The sequence below is a fragment of the Cryptomeria japonica genome, chromosome 11 (assembly GCF_030272615.1).
Source record: "Cryptomeria japonica chromosome 11, Sugi_1.0, whole genome shotgun sequence".
Classification (NCBI taxonomy): domain Eukaryota; kingdom Viridiplantae; phylum Streptophyta; class Pinopsida; order Cupressales; family Cupressaceae; genus Cryptomeria; species Cryptomeria japonica.
In genome coordinates, this window is record NC_081415.1 from 45,869,999 (window position 1) to 45,881,507 (window position 11,509).

Consider the following 11,509-nt stretch of genomic DNA (forward strand, 5'->3'; position numbering starts at 1 on the left):
GACACGCAACAGCTTGGGGGAGAACCAAAAATGGGCATCGAGAGATCATTCGATCGTGCAACGCGAAGACATCAAGTATCTTTACCTTTATGCGATGGACGGTGGGGCCGAGAAGAGTGCCATGTCATAAAAACTCGAGCCATGTGACAACTCCAAATGAGAAAAGTGAGCAATCAAAAGCAATGCCAAGATGACAACTAGCTTGCGTGTTTTGTATAGGGAGCATAGCCGGAAAATCAAAAAGGAAATGGCACCACTCGATCAAAATGCTGCCTATGGACGACTTCAAAATAATGTTAACAGGTGTTCAGGAACAAGCTAAAGGAGCAAGGGTAAGTTACAAGGAATAAAGAGAGACTGGTATGTAGTAGATATTCTTAGGTGGAAGGCATAGATTTTGAAAAAACTTTTTCTCTAATAGCAAAAACGGAAGCTATACATATGTTTCTTATATTTTTTGCTTACAAGAACTTTAGAGTTGATGCAACCATGACTAGAAGGGTCCTCAAGGAGAAAAATCCAAAGCATGTAGCAAGCGTAATGTCACAGAAGCACCAACATAGAATAGAGAAAATGCAAGATTGGACATCCACAATATCATGGATTCATCATAAATTAGCCGACAACATGCACAGAAACATGCAACCTTATAGGCCTAGTTAAATAACACATTCCAGATTACATTCCATCTGGACCTCCAAGAGGTGTTCTGATTACAAATAAAGAATCAATATCATCATATCTCTTCACTATCTCCGAAAGAATTAAATACAACAATATATTTAGCATCCGTAACACATTCAGGTCAGCCACAAAAGATTACATTCTCCCAGACAGGAAAATGAAACATGTAAAATAGGTCGGACCCAAAGTGTGAAGATCTCTTCCGCCAAGGACAAGAATGGAGTGCAGACCACCAAGGAAAGTCGGTCAAGGGCTTGGGAACATCATGTGTGGTGCCAATTAGATTCACAAGTCAATAAAATGCTCCACAAGAGAAGAAATCTCCAACTAGCCGATAAGCTCAAACTACTCCGGGAACCAAAAACAGACAATTTAGGAATGATAACTTGTAGGAAAAGGGTCCAAATGAACCGAAAATATAGAACAAGGAAAAATAACAAGTCTAGAAGCCAAAAATATAATCCAAAACAAAAAATGAACAACTACCAGAGAATGCTAAAAGAAACACAGAAACCACAACATAGACTGAACAGGAACAAAACTAAAAACAAATATTTTTGGTTGATGAAATATTGCTCATTGATTGGGGATGCTCCTACATCAAGAGTTTATCACATGGATTCCAAATCAATATTTTTGAATGGGGATCTAGAAGAAGAGGTATGCATTGAGAATCCAGGTGGATTCAGACTAACAAAAGAACCAGATATGGTGTGCAGATTGAAGATAGAATTGTATGGACTCAATAAGACTCCTAGAGCCTAGTATGTAATATTAGATAGGTATTTTTTTCAACAGAATTTCAAGAAAATTATGGTAGACAGTAATCTTTATTTTAAAATTAATGGAGATAAATTATTGATTGGTATAGTTTATGGTGATGATATTATATTTGGAGGAAATGATAACCCATGTAAAGATTTTGCTAAAGAGATGCAAAAATAATTTGAGATCAATGATTAGTGAGCTATCCTTCTTTCTTGGGTTGCAAGTTATTCAATTTGAAAGTAGAATTTTTATCTCATAAAGCAAGTATGTGAAAGAGATGTTGAAGAAGTTTGGTTTTGATGACTATAAACTAGTTACAACTCCTTTAACTATTGGATGCAAGCTAAGCAAAGATGACGAGTCTCCAAAGTTTGAACAAAATAAGTACAAGTCGATGATTGGTGGATTGTTGTATCTGACTATGTCCAGACTAGATATCATGTAGGCTATTTACCTGGTAGCTAGGTTTTAGGAAAATTGGAAGGTGACACATGAGCAAGTTGTGAAAATAATTTTTAGATATTTGAAAGGTACTATGGATTTTGGACTTTGGTACAAAAAAGGTGGAGATTCTATGTTGAAAGCTTATACTAATGTAGATTGGGCTAGAAGTCTTGATGACCAGAAGAGTACTAGTGGTGGTCCTTTCTTTTTAAGAGACAGATTGGTCTCCTAGTTCAGTAAAAAACATGATTTAGTTCCCCTATCTACTATTGAAGTAGAGTATATTGCAACAACATATTGTTGTACTCAAGTAATGTGGATGAGACAGACTCTTAAAGATATCAAGGTAACATTTGATGAATCAATTCCTATTATGTGTGGCAATACAAGTGCAATTAAAATTTCAAAGAATCTAGTTATGCATTCAAGAACAAAACACATTTCAATCAGATATTACTACTTAAGGGAGAAGGTTGTTGAGAAGGAAGTTTGATTGGAATATATTTCTACAAAGGAATAGGTATAAGATATTTTCACCAAGGCATTGGTAAAGGATACATTTGAGTTTCTTTGGGAGAATCTTGGGGTTATTTCCCCTCCTTCTAGCTAGGTGCATTATGGAGGTGCATCTTTCTAGGAGGAGCTTCCATGCCTATTTCTTTTCCTGGATTGATGTTTTGGCTACTCTTAGGGGGAGAAGTGGTGTGTGTAGTAGTGCCATGGCCTTTTTATTTGATGGAAAATTGGGAGAGATTGAGTAGTTTTGGAGAGAGATTGTTGGAGCAGTTATGGGAGAGTTTGAGTGGTTTTGAAAGATAGCTATTTGGGAGAGATAGAGCATTTTTTGCAGTGTTTTAGATAGAGAAGTATTGTTTTGTAGATTGGTCTAGTATTGAGTTTAGTCAAGTGTTGCCATCAATGACAAAGGGGGAGATTGCCAAAAGTATGTGTTGTTGTGGTTGTAATTGATGTCAAATTTTTTGTTTTGACTAGTTGTTGGTCCGAAATGTCTGTGGTGTAGAGATATCTAGCTATGTTGGTGTTGCAGTTATTCTATTTGTTGTTCCAAAAGTGTTCAGGTCTAGAAACTGTTGTTGATGTTGTTTAATGTTGTTATCTTCTTTGGTTATGTTTTTGGTATCATGGATGAGTTATTTTGTGGTATGGAAATATCTTTGTTTTCTTCAGAAGTTGTGGTATATTTCATAGCAGGTTGTGATATTCTATGTTAGACCTATCTTTGGGTCTGGATATGATTTGTGGAAGGTTATTTGATATGTCATGGGTCTTATCGTAGCATGTGGAGATCCGAAGTAGTGTAATTTGCATTGGAGGATATATTTTGACCGTATGGATGCGTTGTGTGTTTGTATGTTGCTAGTTATGTTCCAATGATTGTGGATTGGTGGATTGATTTTTAGATGTGTTTTGGTCCCCTCTTTCTCCTAGAGTGGATCAACGTGTGTGTTTTTGGTTTGGAAGGTATGTTTTTGTTCAAGCTGACTTGGTTCAAGCTTTAATGATCTATCTTGTATATAAATGATGTATGTGATTAAGTTGCATGGAATACGTGAGGAGAATGTGTGGAAGAGAGAAGAATTATGTGATTTGAAGATAGTTAGAGAAATTTCATGAAGAGTAGAGAAGAAGAGTTGTGATTGAATGATATGTGAGTTGTTTGAGACTGTTACAGAGGTATGTGACAAAGTGTTGACAGATGTGGCTTGAGTTGTGTGTGTTGATGTTGGTCACTTGATGCAAAGTTCAAGAACAACTTCATGATCAGTAGATGGACTTCTTTTCAAATCATTTTTGTATCTTTCCCTCTTGTAGTTAGCATCATGTTTGCAAGTCCCCTTTTTTGTATCTTGCCCCAAGAGTAGTTAGCCTTGGTTTGCAAGTCTGGAGCAGTGAGCTCGTTCATTGTAATCTGATATACATAGTGTATATATTTTGTGGGCAAGTGCTCACTATTGTTTTTCCCTATTTGGGTTTTCCACATTGAAAATCTTGGTGTTGATGATTAATTGTTTATGTGTTGCATTAATTTTTGTTTAAGATTGATTCATCCCCTCTCTCATTCCTACCTTGGGTTCAACACTCTAGAGATTATTGTTTCAAACTCCTTAGTTGTAAAAGACTATGTCTTCACCTCCCTCATATTGCATAGTAGTTGAGCCACCTCATCAAGATATTTATTGTCAACCATAGCCTCTAGAAGTGAAATCCTTAGTTGTAGATTAATCAAGAACACCATTTCTATTCAATACCACTTATCATATATGTAATATATTTTAGGCTTCAGCCATTTATAATTAAAAAAAAAGAACACCATTTCTACTTTTATGTTAAAACATTGTTGAATTTTTATTTTTTTTCTTCAGTTAATCTATACTCTCTCAATTTTAATTAAACTTTATTAACAATTGTGCACATTTAATGTGTTACTATTTGATAGAAAAATTTTCTAGTAATTTAGAAGAGACGCCAATAAAAGGACTAGCATGAGAAATTTTTAAGTTTAATTAGTCTTAAGTAGTTTTCAATTTTTCTCTAGATGTATTTTTTATTCCCAATTATTTAATCAAATATAATGTAGTTAAACATCTTTTTTCTTGATTTCATGATAAAATAATAGAATTATGACAAATAGTTCACTAGAAGAATAATTGGCTATGTTGGATCTATAATTTTTTTTTATAGTAGATACATACATGCACATAAAGTTATTCATTTTACATTATTGTTATTGTTCATCAACCATCTTGTTAAAATAATGATTTATTTGTCATTATGCATACAACTATTGTTAACTTGTCATTTCTTGTTAAATACTAGGCATTATTCATTATCTATTGCTTAATGTCTAGTGTTATATGTTTAGTAGCTATTAAAATGTGGGCTACTTGTTATGTTGTTGACTTGTAGGGTAATGGTCATGAAGAGTTTCTCTATTATAATTTTCATGTTAAAAATAAAAATAAAAATAAAAAAATCTTTAATTATTGTTTACATTACTGCATGCATAAAAGCTTTCAATTTGTAGAATAGTTTTTTTTTAGATATTTTACTTCAAAAGTATATGCATTATTTTCAAAGTTTATAGTTAATTGTAGTTTTAGATTTATTTCCATTGAACTTAGTTGATTGGGTTTGTACAAATTTTGTTTTCAAGAATTAAAAATAACTCTGATATGAGATTCCCAGCTATCCTTATTACATATAGCCTTTAAACACCACCCTAGTTTGACACAAAAAAATGTTGACCAAAGTGAAGGGATTCAATGGAATCTTATCAAGTTGGAATTGATAATGAGATCAATCATGATAATGATTCAATCAATGGATGTCTCAAGCAATGATAGGTTTAATAGAACATATGGTGAATAGAAAATGACTTAGGTTTGTTTAGTTCCTTTTTTAGTTTTGTTCTATTTTTTGTATACAACAACTAGTTTTTGAAGTTGCCTTTAGTTTCTTACTATGCCCATTTATGGGTTGTTAATGTAGGTATTTCACTCTCACTATTAATAATTATTCTATAATTTTAGGTCTAGGTGCCTTTATAGATCCTCAATAGGGTTATCTAAGAAACATCACTAGCAACCTCACACTTGATGAAATGAGAATTACTCCTAGAATACATATTGTGCAAAGTGGTGGCAAGCTTGAACTTCAATAATGACAACTCAAAGAAAGAAAGATAAAAAAGAGATCCTTACAAGATATGTTGCAATCAACACTAAAATCATTGAAAAAAAATAAAATTTTAGATCCAATATTGTCATTTTAAAAGGTCAAGCTTCATGTCATATCAAACACCATTATGAAGAGAAAGAAAAATAATAGACCACAATGGCTTCCAAAACATCTAGGGGATTGTACAAGAAGGAACCCACACAAGTACACAAGGACAAAGTTGATGACATGAAACCTACTATCCATGATTGTACTTGACAATAAAATCCTAGGAGTCAATTTTAAAGTGGGCAAGAAAGTCAACGACTTTATTACATCTATTAAACAATTATAAAAAAGATAATAATAATTAACCGTGTTATAATGTTTTTGGTAAAATATTATCTAAAATATTTTGTATAATGTTTTAGATCACATTAAATTGATCTTCTCCTCATTAGGAAGATGAGAAAATAATTAGGAATATTGAAAAAACTAGAACTTAAAAAAGGAAAAAGACTAGTTGATACATAATCAATTATTTTGACACAAAAATTACATAGTTGAACCCTAACAAAACATCCCAATTTGACTCGCTACAGAAAATACTTCCTACTTGTAAAAAAAAGATTAATTAAAGTGGAATCCAAAACATAAAGACAAAAACTATATACATTATTAGACGAAAAAATATTATAATACATTTATACAAACTATAAATGATCATGAAGAGTTTCTCTATTATCATCATATCTCTTCACTATCCCCCGAATAATCAAATACAATAATATATATAGCATCCAGAACACATTCGGGTCAGCCACAAAAGATTACATTCTCCAAGACAGGAAAATGAAACGTGTAAAATAGGTCAGACCCAAAGTGTGAAGATCTCCTCTATCAAGGACAAGAATGAAGTGCAGACCAACAAGGAAAGTCGGCCAAGGGTGTAGGAACATCATGTGTGGTGCCAATTAGATTCACAAGTCAAGAAAACGCTCCACAAGAGAAGAAATATCCAACTAGTTGATAAGCTCAAACTGCTCCGGGAACTAAGAACAGACAATTCAGAAGCGATAACTTGTCGAAAAAGGGTCCAAATGAACTAAAAAATCTAGAACAAGGAACAAGAACAAGTTTGGAATCCAAAAATCTAATCCACAATGGAAAATGAACAAGTACTGGAGAATGCTAAAAGAAACACAGAAACTGCAACATAGACTGAACAAGAACAAAACTGAAAAACAAATATTTTTGGTTGATGAAAGATTGCTCATTGACCAGGGATGCTTCTGCATCAAGAGTTTATCAGATGGATGCCAAATCAATATTTTTGAATGGGGATCTAGAAGAAGAGGTATGCATTGAGAAACCAGGTGGATTCAGACTAACAAAAGAACCAGATATGGTGTACAGATTGAAGATAGAATTGTATGGACTCAATAAGACACCTAGAGCTTGGTATGTAAGATTAGATAGGTATTTGTTTCAACATAATTTCAAGACAGGTATGGTAGACAGTAATCTTTATTTTAAAATTGATGGAGATAAGTTGTTGATTGTTATAGTTTATGTTGACGATATTATATTTGGAGGAAATGATAACCCATGTAAACAGTTTGCTAAAGAGATGCAAAAAGAATTTGAGATCAATGATTAGTGAGTTGTCCTTCTTTCTTGGGTTGCAAGTTATTCAATTTGAAGATAGAATTTTTATCTCATAAAGCAAGTATGTGAAAGAGATGTTGAAGAAATTTGGTTTTGATGACTATAAACTAGTTACAACTCCTTTAACTATTGGATGCAAGCTAAGAAAAGATGATGAGTCTCCAAAGTTTGAACAAAAGAAGTACAGGTCGATGATTGGTGGATTATTGTATTTGACTATGTCCAGACCAGATATCATGCAGGCTATTTGTCTGGTGGCTAGGTTTTAGGCAAATTTGAAGGTGACACATGAGGAATTTGTGAAAATAATTTTTAGATATTTGAAAGGTGCTATGGATTGTGGACTTTGGTAAAAAAAAGGTGGAGATTTTATGTTGAAAGCTTATACTAATGTATATTAGGTTGGAAGTGTTGATGACTAGAAGAGTACTAGTGGTGGTGCTTTCCTTTTAGGAGACAGATTGTCTCCTAGTTCAGTAAAAAACATGATTTAGCTCCCCTATCTACTATTGAAGCAGAGTATATTGCAACAACATATTGTTGTACTTAAGTAATGTGGATGAGACAGACTCTTAAATATATCAAGGTAACATTTGATGAATCAATTCATATTATGTGTGGAAATACAAGTGCAATAAAAATTTCAAAGAATCCAGTTATGCATTCAAGAACAAAACACATTTCAATCAGATATCGCTACTTAAGGGAGAAGGTTGCTAAGAAGGAAGTTTGATTGGAACATATTTCTACAAAGGAATAGGTAGAAGATATTTTTACTAAGGAATTGGTAAAGGATACATTTGAGTTTCTTTGGGAGAAGCTTGGGGTTATTGCCCCTCCTTCTTCTAGCTAGGTGCATTATGGAGGTGCATCTTTCTAGGAGGAGCTTTCATGCCTGTTTCTTTTCCTAGATTGATAATTTGGCTACTCTTAGGGGGAGAAGTGGTGTGTGTAGTAGTTCCATGGCCTTTTTCTTTGATGGAAAAAGGGGAGAGATTGAGCAGTTTTGGAGAGAGATTGTTGGAGCAGTTATGGGAGAGTTTGAGTAGTTTTGAAAGATAGCTATTTGGGAGAGATAGATTAGTTTTTGTGGTATTTTAGATAGAGAAGTATTGGTCTAGTATTGAGTTTAGTCAAGTGTTTCCATCAATGACAAAGGGGGAGATTGCCAAAAGTATTTGTTGTTGTGGTTGTCATTGATGTCAAATTTTTTGTTTTGAATAGTTGTTGGTCCAAAATGTCTATGGTATAGAGATATCTTGCTATGTTGGTTTTGTAGTTATTCTATTTGTTGTTCCAAAAGTGTTTGGGTCCGAAAAATGTTGTTGATATTGTTTAATGTTGTTATCTTATTTGGTTATGTTTTTGGTATCATGGATGAGTTGTTTTTGTGGTATGACAATATCTTTGTGTTCTTCAAAAGTTGTGGTATATTTCATAGCAGGTTGTGATATTATATGTTAGACCTATCTTTGGGTCCAAATATGATTTGTGGAAGGTTATTTGATATGTCATAGGTCTTACCATAGCATGTGGAGATCCAAAGTAGTGTAATTTGCATTGGAGGATATGTTTTGACCATATGGATGTGTTGCGTGTTGGTATGTTGTTAGTTATGTTCCAATGATTGTGGATTGGTGGATTGATTTTAGGAGATGTGTTTTGGTCCTCTCTTTCTCCTAGAGTGGATCAATGTGTGTGTTTTTTGTTTGGAATGTATGTTTTGGTTCAAGCTTTGATTATCTATCTTGTATATAAAGGATGTATATGATTAAGCTGTATGGAATACATGATGAGAATGTGTGGAAGAGAGAGGAATTATGTGATTTGGAGATAGTTAGAGAAATTTCATGAAGATTAGAGAAGAAGAGTTGTGATTGAATGATATGTGAGCTGTTTGCAACTGTGACAAAGGCATGTGACAAGTGTTGACTTATATGGTCTAAGTTTTGTGTGTTGATGTTGTTAGCTTGATTCAAAGTTCAAGGACAACTTCATGATTAGGAGATCCTTCTTTTCAAATATTTTTTGTATCTTGCCCTCTTGTAGTTAGCATTAGGTTTGCAAGTCCCCTTTTTTGTATCTTTGCCCAAGAGAAGTTAGCCTTGGTTTGCAAGTCTAGAGCAGTGAGCTCGTTCATTGTAATATGATATAAATAGTGGATATATTTTGTGGGCAAGTGCTCATCGTGGTTTTTCCCTGTTTGGGTTTTCCACATTGAAAATCTTGGTGTTGATGTGTTTTGTTTGTGTTGCTGATTAATTTTTTATGTGCTTCATTAATTTTTGTTTAAGATTGATTCACCCCCCTCTCATTCCTACCTTGGGTTCAACACTTTAGAGATTATTTTTTCAATCTCCTTAGTTGTACAAGACTATGTCTTCTCCTCCCTCATATTGCATAGTAGTTGAGCCACCTCATCAAGATATTTATTGTCAACCATAGCCTCTAGAAGTGAAATCCTTAGTTGTAGATTAATCAAGAACACCATTTCTATTCAATACCACTTGTCATATATATAATATGTTTCAGGCTTTGGCCATTTATAATTAAAAAAAAAGAACACCATTTCTATTTTTATGTTAAAACATTGATGAATTTATTTATTTATTTTTTTCAGTTAATCTATACTGTTTCAATTTTAATCAAACTTTATTAACAAATGTGCACATTTAATGTGTTACTATTTAATAGGAAATTTTTCTAGTAATTTTATAAAGACACCAATAAAAGGACTAGCATGAGATATGTTTAAGTCTAATTAGTCTTAAGTAGTTTTCAATTTTTCTCTAGATGTATTTTTTATTTCCAATTATTTAATCAAATATAATGTAGTTAAACATTTAATTTCTTGATTTCATGATAAAATAATAGAATTATGACAAATAGTTATAGTTCTTTGAGACAATCTAGCCACTTGACTAGAAGAATAATTGGCTATGTTGGATCTATAATTTTTTTTATTTATAGTAGATACATACACGTACATAAAATGTTGTTCATTTTATATTATTGTTATTGTTCATAATCCATCTTGTTAAAATTGTGATTTATTTGTCATTATGCATACAACTATTGTAAACTTGTCATTTCTTGTTAAATACTAGGTAAATTATTCATTATCCATTGCTTAATATCTAGTGTTATATGTTTAGTAGCTATTAAAATGTGGGCTACGTGTTATGTTGTTGACTTGTAGGGTAATGGTCATGAAGAGTTGCTCTATTATAATTTTTCATGTTTCAATAAAAAAAAAATTCAAAAAATCTTTGATTATTGTTTACAATATTGCATGCATAAAAGCTTTCAATTTGTAGAATAGTTTTTATTTTAGATACTTTACTTCAAAAGTATATGTATTTTTTTCAAAGTTTATATTTAATTGTAGCTTTAGATTTATTTCCATTGAACTTAGTTGATTAGGTGAGTACAAATTTTGTTTTCAAGAATTAGAAATAACTCTTATATGAGAATCCCAGCTATCCTTATTGCATATAGCCTTTAAACACCACCCTAGTTTGACACAAAAAAGTGTTGACCAAAGTGAAGGGATTCAATGACATCTTATCAAGTTGGAATCGATAATGAGATCAATCGTGATAATGATTCAATTAATGGATGTCTCAAGCAATGATAGGTTTAATAGAACATATCGTGAATAGAAAATGACTTAGGTTTGTTTAGTTCCTTTTTTAGTTTTGTTCTATTTTTTGTATACGACAACTAGTTTTTGAAGTTGTCTTTAGTTTCTTTTGTGTACAAGAAGGAACCCACACAAGTGCACAAGGACAAAGTTGATGAGATGAAACCTACCATCCATGATTGTACTTGACAATAAAATCCTAGGAGTCAATTTTAAAGTGGGCAAGAAAGTCAACAACTTTATTACATCTATTAAACAGTTATAAAAAATAATAATAATTAACCGTGTTATAATGTTTTTGGAAAAATATTGTCTAAAATATTTTGTATCAATGTTTTAGATCACATTTAATTGATCTCCTCCTCATTAGGAAGATGAGAAAATAATTAGGAATATTGAAAAACTAGAACTTTAAAAAAGAAAAAGACTAATTGATGCATAATCAATTATTTTGACACAAAAACTACATTGTTGAACTCTAATAAAACATCATAATTTGACTCGCTACAGAAAATACTTCCTACTTGTCAAAAAAAGATTAATTAAAGTGGAATCCAAAACATAAAGACAAAAACTATATACACTATTCGACGAAAAATATTATAATACATTATACAAACTATA